The sequence below is a fragment of the Salmo salar genome, unplaced genomic scaffold (assembly GCF_905237065.1).
Source record: "Salmo salar unplaced genomic scaffold, Ssal_v3.1, whole genome shotgun sequence".
Taxonomy (NCBI): domain Eukaryota; kingdom Metazoa; phylum Chordata; class Actinopteri; order Salmoniformes; family Salmonidae; genus Salmo; species Salmo salar.
The window spans coordinates 50470-59373 of NW_025548284.1; the positions used below are offsets into that span (position 1 = coordinate 50470).

Here is an 8904-nt window from a genome sequence, read left to right on the forward strand (position 1 = left end):
AGAGAGGCCCGAGTCTACAGGCAATTTGCTGAGATACACTTAGCGCCTCCAGTCCTCACACCCTCAGGGGGTAATATCAGTCCATTAGCCATACACACAAAAAGAACCCCACGTTGGTTAGATAGGTTTCAACAGAGACATTGCCAACCTCTGAAAAGCTCTCTGACAGCAACTCTCTTTGCTCTCTAATCAAACTCTTAGGACAACCTAAGCTTAGCCCCTATCCTCGTAACTCCATCGAACACCTCAGGATACCACAGACTTCACTTTCACTAAGGCTATGGCAGGCTGGTACGACTGCCTCCTCTTGAAGGACAGGACCCTGACAGATTACGAGAAGGAAAAGCTGGACCGTGTGAACGTGAGAGCCGGCAGCGCCGAAGGCGGCCATGTGACGATAGGCCCAAAGGACAGTCTCTTCACCAGACCCATGTATGTGCCGTTAACGCACTACCACCATCTCGACGCCCTATTAGCCATCATGGCGTGCTACGTCTCCCGGGAGTGAAAAGTCTGTACGACTATCCCGTGAGGCATGTTCACATTGAACCAGGGCAGCTGCTCCGTCACGCATCACAATCCCCTGTCAAGTCAACGTGGAGAGGAGAAGAGTAAGCAAAGTATAGATACGATAAGGGTAAAAGAGAATATTACCATCCTATTCACACTTCACCCACAAGTGGAAAGACACTGGTCCACCCTGGACTCGGTCCCCCCCATAGCCTTATGCGGCCAGGGACCACAGCCAGCCCTCAAGACATGGACTCCACCGCCAGCTACCAAGACCTGAGGCTCATTTCAAAGCATTACACATTCACTGTACAGCATGTATGCACTATGGTGATGACACAGAATATGAATAAAAAGCTTAACAGCCCTTCTCACAGTTCAGTGCCATGTTGTTACATTGACTATTCATCTCTACCGCCACACCTGTCTTTCACTCCTTACTTTGCAAGGCATACCTCGCAGTGTTTCATATCCCACATAGGAATATGCACTCCCAGCACTTACAGAGATGAGTGGTAGCACTATGCATCACTTTCCCAACACTATTGCAGGTATATAACTTAGTGTTTACATTGGGAGGGAGAAATGTAGCACATACCCCTGACAGACATGGTGAATTAGTCAGTCCTAGCAAGCAAAACTCCCGAATGCACTCTGTGACACTGAGACAGAATAGCATATTGTAGCCTAAGGCAGGTGCATATATTATAGACACAGAGATAGTCAGACAGGGAATAGGAGGACAGTGTGTACGAGAGACAACCCAATAGACATTGGGGCGAGGTGCAGCAACTATTACCTACATTGGATAAAGCAGGACATTAAACCAACAGTAGGGGGAGTGACGGGAAGGTACAGTTCCAAACACACCGGGTGGCAGGACGGCCAGGAATACTACTATCACGCTCACCAGACACAGTGTTCCTAACCAACAGATATGTTATTTATATAGTTTTAGAATACTTTTAGAAATAGTTAGTTGATTACGGGGGCCACCTGGCTGTTCGCGAACAGAGCCCTTGGTCGGAATGTGTCGGCGTGTGAGTTCTGGGGCAGGACGTTCCAGTGGTATCCACCTGGTGGTAGTGTTGTATAACAAATAAATGTAATAACCCTCCCGTTGTCCAGGCCGGGTCAGAAGCGACCCGCCCGGCTCGGCCGCGCGTTAGGAGCCGTTCCCCGCGTCCAGGCCGGGTCAGAGAGACCCCCCTGGCTCGGCCACGCGTTAGGAGCCGTTCCACCCGAGTCCAGGCCGGGTCAGAGAGACCCGGGGAAGCGTCAGCAGCGCGGCGGTAATCACCCCTCTGCGTTGTGCGGTCGGGCCCCGGGGGGGGGGTCGTAATCACCCCTCTGCAGTTGTCCAGGCCCGGGTCAGGAGACCCCCGGGGCCGGGCGCGCGCAGCAACGCGGCGTCGTATCCCCCTGAGGAGCCGGGTCAGAGACCCCGGGGGGGGGCGGGCGTTACCTCTGCGTTGTCCAGGCCGGGTCAGAGACCCCCGGGCGGGCGCGCGTCAGCAAGGGTAGGCGGGGCGTTAGGAGCCGTTCCACCCGAGTCCAGGCCGGGTCAGAGAGACCCGGGGGAAGCGCAGCAGCGGGCGGAGTCGTAATCACCCCTCTGCAGTTGTCCAGGCCCGGGTCAGAGAGACCCCCGGGCCGGGCGCGGCGCGTCAGCGTGCAGTCGGCCGGCCGTAGAGAGGCTACTAATATTGTCAGGAAGAAGAAGAAGAAGAAGAAGAAGAAGAAGAAGAAGAAGAAGAAGAAAAGAAAAAGAAAAAGACAAACACGACCGAACACGACGAGGACGACGATGAGGACGATGGCGAGGTGTACGGCCCGCCGAGCGAGGCAGCAGCCGGCGCCTCGCCGCGGTCCCGATTTCAGCGCGGCTCAGGTCCTGGAACAGATAGCCTCCAGCGTCGACCGAGAAGACGAAGAAGACTTTTGCGATTCCGAAGAGGAGGACGTTTCGGAAGACGAAGACGGCGAGGAATACGACCCGAACGTGACGCGGACGACTTCGGCCTTGCGGTCGGCGCTCCTCTTCTTCTTGTTCTTCTTCTTCTTCTTCTTGTTCTTCGGAGGAGGAAGAGCGAGAGGAGACACGGCCGCCGCCCGAGAGCGAGACAGAGAGCCAGAGCCAGAGGACACGGCCGGCGGCGGCGGCGGCGGCCTCTGCCCAAAGGGGCCCGAAGGGAGACGTTGCTGTCAAAAAACGGCAAAATCAAATGGTCCTCCGAGGCCTATCGCGGCCCGGACCCGCCCCGCGCCGTCCGCCACCCCGGCCCCGCGGTGACGCCCGGCCCTACGGCCTACGCGGCGTCGCGCGCGCTCGACATCGAGTCCGCCTTCCGGCTGTTTGTCACGCCGGCGATAGAAAGGATCGTGGTGGACATGACCAATCTGCAGGGGTGAGAAAATACGGCGACGGCTGGCGACCCATGGACTCGGTCGACCTGCGCGCCTACCTAGGGCTGCTGATCCTAGCGGGCGTCTACAGGTTCCGGGGCGAGGCCGCGGCCAGCCTGTGGGACGCGGAGAGCGGCAGGACCGTGTTCCGAGCCACCATGCCGCTCAAGGTCTTTCACAAGTACTCGAGGCTGCTGCGATTCGACGACCGCCGGTCGAGACCCGCGAGACTCGCCGCCGACAGACTGGCGGCCATAAGAGAGGTCTGGGACCTGTGGGAGGAGCGGCTGCCGGCCCTCTACAACCCGGGGCCCGACTTGACGGTGGACGAACAACTGGTCCCGTTCAGAGGTACCGTCTGCGTGTGTGTGCGTGTGTGTGCGTGTGTGTGCGTGTGTGTGCGTGTGTGTGTGTGTGTGTGTGTGTGTGTGTGTGTGTGTGCTGTGGTCGTCTGCTGTGAGTGCGTGTGCGTATCTGCAGTGAGTGTACTATAGAGAGGTAGCGTCGGCGTGTAACATGAACGCCGTGCGTGCGCCCCGATGATGAGCCAGCGGTAGTATAGAGGGGTAGCGGCATCATCGTCGGCAACAGCATCATCATCGTCCGGCAACAGCGGCGTCGTCAGCAACAGCAGCAGTAGCATCAGCGGCAGTAGCATCAGCAGCACGACGCTGCTAATCTCCTTCCTCTCAACCCGGGGTCTGACTTGACGGTGGACCAACAACTGGTCCCGTTCAGAGGTACCGTCTGATCTGTGTATCTGTGTATCTGTGTATCTGTGTATCTGTGTATCTGTGTAGTATAGAGAGGTAGCGTCAGCGGTAGCATCGGCGGCGTGTAACATAAACGCCGTTCGACCCCACCCCCAATGATGAGCCAGCGGTAGTATAGAGGGGTAGCGGCATCATCATCATCATCAACATCAACATCATCATCATCATCATCATCATCAGCAGCAGCAGCATCAGCGTCAGCATGACGCTGCTTGATGAGCCAGCGGTAGTATAGAGAGTTAGCGTCAGCATCAGTGACTCCGCCGCCGCCGCCGCCTCCTCTAATCTCCTTCCTCTCCCTCTCCCGAGGCGCTGTCCTTTCCGACAGTACATCCCCAGCAAGCCGGCCAAATACGGAATCAAGTCGTGGGTGGCCTGCGACGCCAAGTCCAGCTACGCTTGGAAGATGCAAGTCTACACCGGTAAGGCGGCCGGCGGAGCCCCCGAGAAGAACCAGGGCGCCCGCGTCGTCCTCGATCTCACGCAGGGGCTGCCCGCCGGTCACAACGTCACCTGCGACAATTTCTTCACCTCCTACGAACTCGGCCAGCGGCTCCTCGAGAGGAACCTCACCATGGTCGGCACGGTGCGAAAGAACAAGCCCGAGCTCCCTCCCGCGCTGCTCCAGTCAAAGGGCAGACAGGTCTCGTCCTCCAGGTTCGCCTTCACGCCCACCGCCACTCTGGTGTCCTACCTGGCAAAGAGAAATAAGAACGTGCTGCTCCTGAGCACGCTGCACGCGGAGGCCGACGTCAGCGATCGCCCGCGACCGGAAGCCGGCCCTCATCCTAGACTACAACCGCAACAAGGGCGGCGTGGACAACCTAGACAAGGTGGTCGGCACCTACAGCTGCAGACGGATGACCGCCCGCTGGCCCCTGGTCATCTTCCACAACATCCTCGACGTGTCCTCCTACAACGCCTTTGTCATATGGCGAGAGATCAAGCCCGACTGGATGCCTCGGAAGCGGAACAAGAGGAGGGTGTTCCTGGAGCAGCTGGGAAAGGCGCTTGTCAAGCCCTTGATACAAAGAAGGCAGCGTCTCCCCCGCACCGAAGCCGCGTCCGCGCTCGTCAAAGTCCTGCAGAGTGCCGACCGCGACGCTCGGCTCCTCCGCCCGGCCCGGGAAGCGCGCCGCCCGGCCGGACGCCCGCTGGCCCGGCCGCCGCCCGCTGGTGGCCAGTAAGAGGAAGAGGTGTCAGCTCTGCCCGCCCAAGAAGGACGCCAAGACACACACGGCGTGCTGCAGGTGTAAGAAATACATCTGCAAAGGCTGTTCGCACGCCTACTGTCACACTTGTGCCCTCTGGGCCTTTAGCCGAGACGGGACAGGGTGACCCGCCCGGGACACGGGGAGTAGGCAGAATGGGAGGACAACGGGAGGGTTATAACCATTTTCACAAAAAATTGCAGATTTCTATTTTGTCACCAAAACGATGACTCCGATCATGCCGAACTAGCGACATTTTGGACAGGCCTAAAAAATATTTTAGAACCATTTTCACAAAAAAGCTCAGATTTTTTTTTTTCATTTTTTGACACAAAAACAGTGACCCCGGTCATGCCGAACTATCGACATTCTGGACAGGCCTAAAAAACATTTGATAACCATTTTCACAAAAAATTGCAGATATTTTTTTTCATTTTTTGACACAAAAACAGTGACCCCGGTCATGCCGAACTATCGACATTCTGGACAGGCCTAAAAAACATTTTATAACAATTTTCACAAAAAATTGCAGATATTTTTTTTCATTTTCGTGACACAAAAAATTACCCGGTCAGGCCGAACTAGCGACATTCTGGACAGGCCTAAAAAAATAATGAAAACAATTTCCACAAAAAATTGCAGATTTCAATTTTGTCCCTAAAAACAATGACTCGAACATGCCGAAATAGCGACATTCTGGACAGGCCTAAAAAAATGTTTAAAACCATTTTCACAAAAAATAGCAGATTTTTTTTTTCATTTTCGTGACACAAAAACAGTGAAACCGGTCATGCCGAACTAGCGACATTCTGGACAGGCCTAAAAAAAACATTTTAAAACCATTTTCACTAAAAATTGCAGATTTCTATTTTGTCACCAAAAACGATGACTCGATCATGCCGAACTAGCGACATTTTGGACAGGCCTAAAAAAACATTTTAGAACCATTTTCACTAATAAAGGTCAGATATTTTCTTTCATTTTTGACACAAAATCAGTGACCCCGGTCATGCCGAACTATCGACATTCTGGACATGCCTAAAAAAATAATGAAAACCATTTCCACAAAAAATTGCAGATTTCTATTTTGTCCCTAAAACGATGACTCGGTCATGCCGAACTAGCGACATTCTGGACAGGCCTAAAAAAACATTTTAGAACCATTTTCACAAAAAAAGCTCCGATTTTTTTCTTCATTTTTGACACAAAATCAGTGACCCCGGTCATGCCGAACTATCGACATTCTGGACAGGCCTAAAAAAATAATGAAAACCATTTCCACAAAAAATTGCAGATTTCTATTTTGTCCCTAAAAACGATGACTCGGTCATGCCGAACTAGCGACATTCTGGACAGGCCAAAAAAAATGTAAAACCATTTTCACCAAAAATTGCAGATTACTATTTTGTCCCTAAAAGCGATGACTCGATCATGCCGAAAAGCGACATTCTGGACAGGCCTAAAAAAAATGTAAAACCATTTTCACAAAAAATTGCAGATTTTTTTTTCATTTTCACGACACAAAAACAGTGACACCGGTCATGCCGAACTAGCGACATCTGGACAGGCCTAAAAAAAACATTTTAAAACCATTTTCACAAAAAAATTGCAGATTTCTATTTTGTCACCAAAAGCGATGACTCCGATCATGCCGAACTAGCGACATTTTGGACAGGCCTAAAAAAATATTTTAGAACCATTTTCACAAAAAAAGCTCAGATTTTTTTTTTTTCATTTTTTTGACACAAAAACAGTGACCCCGGTCATGCCGAACTATCGACATTCTGGACAGGCCTAAAAAACATTTGATAACCATTTTCACAAAAAATTGCAGATATTTTTTTTTAATTTTTTTGACACAAAAACAGTGACCCCGGTCATGCCGAACTATCGACATTCTGGACAGGCCTAAAAAAACATTTTATAACAATTTTCACAAAAAATTGCAGATATTTTTTTTTCATTTTCGTGACACAAAAAATTACCCCGGTCAGGCCGAACTAAGCGACATTCTGGACAGGCCTAAAAAAATAATGAAAACCATTTCCACAAAAAATTGCAGATTTCAATTTTGTCCCTAAAAACAATGACTCCGAACATGCCGAAATAGCGACATTCTGGACAGGCCTAAAAAAATGTTTAAAACCATTTTCACAAAAATTGCAGATTTTTTTTTCATTTTCGTGACACAAAAACAGTGAAACCGATCATGCCGAACTAGCGACATTCTGGACAGGCCTAAAAAAAACATTTTAAAACCATTTTCACAAAAATTGCAGATTTCTATTTTTGTCACCAAAAGCGATGACTCCGATCATGCCGAACTAGCGACATTTTGGACAGGCCTAAAAAAAACATTTTAGAACCATTTTCACTAATAAAGGTCAGATATTTTCTTTCATTTTTTGACACAAAATCAGTGACCCGGTCATGCCGAACTATCGACATTCTGGACATGCCTAAAAAAATAATGAAAACCATTTCCACAAAAATTGCAGATTTCTATTTTGTCCCTAAAAACGATGACTCCGGTCATGCCGAACTAGCGACATTCTGGACAGGCCTAAAAAAACATTTTAGAACCATTTTCACAAAAAAAGCTCCGATTTTTTTCTTCATTTTTGACACAAAATCAGTGACCCGGTCATGCCGAACTATCGACATTCTGGACAGGCCTAAAAAAATAATGAAAACCATTTCCACAAAAAATTGCAGATTTCTATTTTGTCCCTAAAAACGATGACTCGGTCATGCCGAACTAGCGACATTCTGGACAGGCCTAAAAAAAACATTTTAAAACCATTTTCACAAAAAATTGCAGATTTCTATTTTTGTCACCAAAAACGATGACTCCGATCATGCCGAACTAGCGACATTTTGGACAGGCCTAAAAAAACATTTTAGAACCATTTTCACTAATAAAGGTCAGATATTTTCTTTCATTTTTGACACAAAATCAGTGACCCCGGTCATGCCGAACTATCGACATTCTGGACATGCCTAAAAAAATAATGAAAACCATTTCCACAAAAAATTGCAGATTTCTATTTTGTCCCTAAAAACGATGACTCGGTCATGCCGAACTAGCGACATTCTGGACAGGCCTAAAAAAACATTTTAGAACCATTTTCACAAAAAAGCTCCGATTTTTTTTCTTCATTATTTGACACAAAATCAGTGACCCCGGTCATGCCGAACTATCGACATTCTGGACAGGCCTAAAAAAAATAATGAAAACCATTTCCACAAAAAATTGCAGATTTCTATTTTGTCCCTAAAAACAATGACTCGAACATGCCGAAATAGCGACATTCTGGACAGGCCTAAAAAAAATGTAAAACCATTTTCACAAAAAATTGCAGATTTTTTTTCATTTTCACGACACAAAAACAGTGACACCGGTCATGCCGAACTAGCGACATCTGGACAGGCCTAAAAAAAACATTTTAAAACCATTTTCACAAAAAAATTGCAGATTTCTATTTTTGTCACCAAAAACGATGACTCCGATCATGCCGAACTAGCGACATTTTGGACAGGCCTAAAAAAATATTTTAGAACCTTTTTCACAAAAAAGCTCAGATTTTTTTTTTCATTTTTTGACACAAAAACAGTGACCCCGGTCATGCCGAACTATCGACATTCTGGACAGGCCTAAAAAACATTTTATAACAATTTTCACAAAAAATTGCAGATATTTTTTTTTCATTTTCGTGACACAAAAAATTACCCCGGTCAGGCCGAACTAGCGACATTCTGGACAGGCCTAAAAAAATAATGAAAACCATTTCCACAAAAAATTGCAGATTTCAATTTTGTCCCTAAAAACAATGACTCGAACATGCCGAAATAGCGACATTCTGGACAGGCCTAAAAAAAATGTTTAAAACCATTTTCACAAAAAATTGCAGATTTTTTTTTCATTTTCGTGACACAAAAACAGTGAAACCGATCATGCCGAACTAGCGACATTCTGGACAGGCCTAAAAAAAAACATTTTAAAA

The 8904-nt window shown here is 48.5% G+C and overlaps 1 pseudogene; it reads left to right on the forward strand.

The window, feature by feature from the left end:
• The first annotated feature begins 2326 nt into the window (after window positions 1–2326).
• On the forward strand, window positions 2327–4876 carry LOC123732831 (piggyBac transposable element-derived protein 4-like; annotated as a pseudogene).
• Window positions 4877–8904: the final 4028 nt, after the last annotated feature.